This window comes from Rhopilema esculentum, chromosome 20 (assembly GCF_057945365.1).
Source record: "Rhopilema esculentum isolate cy_ngs chromosome 20, ASM5794536v1, whole genome shotgun sequence".
In the NCBI taxonomy this organism is placed as follows: domain Eukaryota; kingdom Metazoa; phylum Cnidaria; class Scyphozoa; order Rhizostomeae; family Rhizostomatidae; genus Rhopilema; species Rhopilema esculentum.
The window spans coordinates 13,112,002-13,117,473 of NC_142834.1; positions in this window are offsets into that span (position 1 = coordinate 13,112,002).

The following is a 5,472-nucleotide window of genomic DNA, read 5'->3' on the forward strand; positions in this document are numbered from 1 at the left end:
GCCGCGGATGGTAACACAAGGTCTTGCAATGTTTGCAATACTTTCCAGGATATGGAAATTGTGCAGAATCCTAGCATAATGGATATTTAATCAGGCAAGACGATCATTCTTAGTTTCGTGTTTAGCAAAGTGACAATATCAGATAAGAAATTACATGTTTACCTGGCGTTTTACTCAGCATGATTCTCCAGCCATAACAGATGTTAGTCAATGGTGATTGGTTAAATCTAGCCAATCAAGCACTCATTATTTCGATTTACATCTAACATCTACAGACCTGGACACAGCTATTGACACAAACGCCTACTGATTAGTTAACATTGAAACAGGAGATACCCTGGCCTTCCATTCCAATTTATGTTTCATTTTTCTCTCCCTAGCATCTGAAGGTATTTCATAGAACATTGAAAATTAATGCTTATCGAGTAGTGTCCTGGTCCTCCCTCTCAATTTGTCCACAAGTCGTGATTCCTACGCCTGCAATGACAGTTAACTCCAGTTAACTCCGGTTATAGTGACACCAACTGTTGCTTGCAAACTTATGACTGTAAACGGATTTTGACTTAAAACGGAGCTAAATTGAATAGTTTTTCATATTTGGGTCTTAACATTATGAGAATGTAAATTCCATTTACATTATAGAATCTTTATTCACGAATTCCCTATCAGCTACAATATAAATAAACTTCTACTACCAATTAATTTTTGATTTATACATAATAAAGATGTTGCTGCTCTACCTAGAGATCGTGTTTTGTTTTGGGAATTTATTAACTTTATAGGAATCCCTTGAAGTTTCTTTTAAACATGGAAATTGCGGGGCTCATTCTGATGTTTCTTGGAATCTCATTCCATGTTTTGGCCCCAGGGTGAAAGAAACTTCGCTTTGAGAATTCCAAATTTTGCCCTGGGATGTCAATATCAAGCTGATTCCTTGTCGAATAACTGGATATTTCTGATCTAGTGATAAATTTACCTCTAAGGCTGTCAAGGTAAAGATCTTCATCACTTTGTACGTCATTATGGCCCTGTCATATTCAATTAGGTTCGAAGCTGGAAGCCATTTACAAATCCACCCGTCCTCGAATTTAGCACTTTCAATTAATGTTTGAGTCCTGTCTTGAAGACGCTAAAGATGTTCAAACTTTATAGCGGACAGAATTCCTCATAAACATGGTCCAATTTCGACTGTGGGAGTATGTATTTACGTTTCCTCAACGAAGAGAGACCACTTTTAAGTTTGCACTTGAGCCTCTTGTACTGCTTGTTCCAAGATAGGTTTTCATCGATAGTGACCCCGATATATTTTACTTCATGGGCTCGTTGGATTTTTTCTCCATTTATTTCCACGTTTATCTACCCCTGGATATGGTTAATTCGTCTTTTATGAACAATGACCATATATCCAGTTCTATTGGTGTTCAGACTAAGCTTATTTTGCCGCATCCACTCTGCAATGTTCTTACCCTCAGTTTTAAGTCATTGCACAGTTCCTCAATGTCTTTTGCAGAGCATCTTATGCTAGTGTCGTCTGCATACATATTTGTTGCGCTTTTTTCTAAGCATCGCTCAAAATTATTTACGTATAGGATGAAAAGGCACAAGCCCCGGGGAATACCACACTGAACCTTTTTTTGTTGTGAACTGGAACCATTGATTTCGCAGTATTGTATCCTATCAGTTAGGTATGATGTAAACCATTGATGAAAGGTTCCTCCTATCCCATAATTTGATAACTTAGAGAGCAGAATTTTGTAATCCACAGTGTCAAATGCTTTCTTAGATCAAGGAAGATGCTATTATTTATCTTTCGTTTAGCGGCATTTGAGAACCATGAGTCAGTGATATTTGAGTAGTGAGGTCAACGTATTGTGCAGCTTTCGAAATGCATGCTGGCATTTTGAGAGCATGCTTTGACTTAGGCGAAGTGATAGTAAGTAGAGTTTGCTGCAGGGCCGTAAATCTGTCATATCAATTGAAAAGGGGGAGGGGGGTCAGCAGAGCACATGAATGTAAAGTGTGCAGTGGGTCGTGGCACCACCAAGCAATTTACGGTATGTGATATGGAAACAGCTTGAGCGGCAAACGACTTAAAAGACAAAAAGAAAGATTATTAGATGTTGTAAAGTATTTTTAGCTCTATAGAAGGTATTTACAGATATTGCTTAGCACGTTGACTTTTTTATAATTGAGTTGATAACATTTTTTCAGAGACAGCTTGAAGAAATTAAACCTGGGGGGCTGAAAATCACGCTTAGTGACGTAGGGGAACCCACCATGGTGGAGGCCGACGTGAAAGAAAATTTTTTAAATCATGCCTTCTAAATAGTTAAAAAGTATCTCCAAGACCAAGTTTAACAAAATACTATACTGTTCAAAAGAGAAAAATCGACGTTTCCCAGAAGAACACTGATTACTGTTTCTGAGAGAAATTGGGTAAGGGGAGAGTCGTGCTTAAACCATAGTTAATTATGCTTAAACTCTGGTGACAGACGTCGGGGAAAGAAAGAAAAGGTGGTGTTTTTTATTCAAGAGCAAGCGTTTTTCTTCTTGAAACCATATCGGATTCGAAAAAATAAGGATGTATCCAAGAACATATTCAGGCTCAAAACAAAATTTTCTTAAAAAAAGTAGAGGCTGAGCAAAAATTGTTGCATTCTAATATTAAAAAGTGTAGTCATTGCTTCTCTCTGTGTCACCCCTGGTAGCTTTTAAACGTAGGCAAGAGTTTTGGGGAAATTCAAATTAGCATCATACACTCTCGATTTGAGAAACTGCGATTCACAAAAGGTGCATTTGGCAGAAGAGGTACTCTATATAAAAATGGCCTTTATGATCATAAAATAAAATGATCCTATAATCGAGTTTTTGAGCTACCCCCGGGAAAATTAAAATTCGGCTCCTCCAGCTATTGAAAATGTTCTTTCAAATTATTTGATGAAAAATAAACCATACATTGTTCAGGGGCAGGCACCGCGCAGCCATTGGGCTAACAGGGGCTTTAGCCCCCCCCCCCCACTTGTTTGCAATAATAGGTTAGGAAATTTTTAGAAAGTTTGCTCTAAGGCAGCTTTGGAAAGTTTACTCTAACGAATCAAGTAGTAGCAGTTCTTCTTGACTTTTTTATTCATTTATTGTGTCCTATCTTGTTAAATCTATTTTTATAGCAATTTATATCTTCTCTGAATCGGACTGTTTACATCAAATCAAAACTTTTTTTCAGCAACAAATCAATCAATTACAAGATACGTCATGCTAGTTGGTAAGATACAATCATTAATAACAATAAAGATTACATTACAAGGAACAACATAAGATATTATATAAGATCAGCCGATGGATACATGGAAAAAACACACGAAGGAGCTATCAGAGCCATGTGCCCAGTTTGACGCGGAATGACGATAATTTAATATTAGTTTTGTTTGAATAATAACAGTAAGAATCAGAAGTAAAAAAATAACAATTTAAAAAAGAAAAACAGAAATCAAATAATAATGGTTTACAATATGCATAAATAGTTCAATTGTGTTAGGATGGAAATAAATAGGACTAAAGGTTCTCTAGAAGGTAATTTTTCATGTTTCTTTTGAAAGATAGCTTAGTGGGAGCATTTTTCAAGTCTAGAGGGAGAGAATTCCATAATTTAACACCATCAAATATAAGGAAGTTTTTTTTAAAATTTGTGGAAATCGATTGAAGAGAAAAACTAAAAGATTGTCTAGTATTGTAATGATGAAGATTTTTTGTTTTTAGAAATTCCGCTCCTAAAGTAGAGGAACTAGCATCTTTATTTATTTGGAACATGAATTTTTCTGTTTCAAGCTTGTAGAGATTATCGAAATTCAAAAGTTTCAAACGTTTAAAGATTGGGTCACTATGTGTAGTGTACGATGCAAAGTCAGCTACTCTAACAGCTTTTCGTAAGCTGCATTTTAGGGTTTCTAGAGTTGATGTGTTTGCGCACCCCCAATTTAATATGCCATACATTGCACGGGATTGAATGAATGAGTTATAAAGTGTTCTTAAAGTAGTTTTTAGCACATAATGCCTTAGTTTATACAGAACTCCAATTCCTTTAGATATTTTAATGTTTACTTGTTTTACATGCTGTTTCCAATTTAGCTTTTCATCTATTATAATTCAAAGATATTTTGTATAATTTTCCTGCTTAAGTTGAGAATTCACAGTTTGTTCTATAAAATCAAGATTTTTGTTGGCAAATAAAATACTGGTGTCATCAGCAAACAGACGAAAATTGAGCTCTTTGGAAGAGTTGTATATATCATTGATGTAAAGCAGAAATAACAGGGGTCCAAGCACACTTCCTTGTGGAACACCACATTTTATTTCACGTTCAGTTGAAGTTTCACCATTTACAGAATCTACTTGTTTTCGTTTATATAAGTATGATTTAAGCCAAGAGAGAGCCATTCCTCTGATGCCATAGTGTTCTAACTTTTTTAATAAGATGTCGTGATTCACAGTATCAAATGCTTTACTGAAATCAAGAAAATGCAGCAAGAGAAAAGGCCTTTTTCTATATTGTTTATTAGCTGAGATTGAAGCTCTAAAATTGCTAGGGAAGTATACTTATTTTCTTGAAAGCCATATTGATGTTTATATATAATATCATTTATTCCTAAGAAACTGACCAAACGAGAATTCATCAATTTTTCAAGAATTTTGCTAAAAATTGGACGAATAGAGAAAGGACGATAATTTCCACGCTCCAGGTTTGATTTACTTTTATGTATAGGAGTGACCTTTGCAAATTTCAATTTGTCTGGAAATATTCCTTCCAAAATTGAAGAGTTCCTAGCCTGCGCCAAAGACCAAAAACTTCCGTGAAGTGTACGGCTAGTATTTCCCGGCTTTCTAAAGGGCCTCAAAAAATTTTGGTCATGTCCTTTTCAGCCCACCCGCTTCTTGACTGGTGAGCAGTGCCTGTTCATTGAGTCCGATGCAAGTTCAAGAGGGTGCAAGGGGGGTACAAAGCAAAATATATCGCATTCTTCTGTCGGCCCCCCTCTCATGACAAGGATTTCGTTCCGACGGCATTTTATTGCTTTGCTTTGTCAGGTGCAGCTGCAACAAATGCGGCAGCATTTGTGGACTGGGGCACAGGCTACGCTGCAGACTTTGCAGAGAAGATTGTTGATTCACAACAGGGGCTCCGACGCAACGCAAGTTTGAAAGTAGAGGGACAAGGGCAAATTAAAGACCCATAACAAAAGATTGCAGAAAGGCTCTATTGTTTTGCAAAAAGAGGCAAAGTAATGGCATCCCCGGCCCCCCGTCGTCGGAGGTCTTACACAAGGACCGTGGTGGCAGGGGGGACTAGCTAGGACCCCCAATAATCCTCAAAACTGTACTGAAAATAAAACAAAATACTCTTGTATTTGGCCTTTGCATGTTTATTCAACCAAATCAACGACTGCTGGTTTATATGCCATAAGCGACCCCATATTG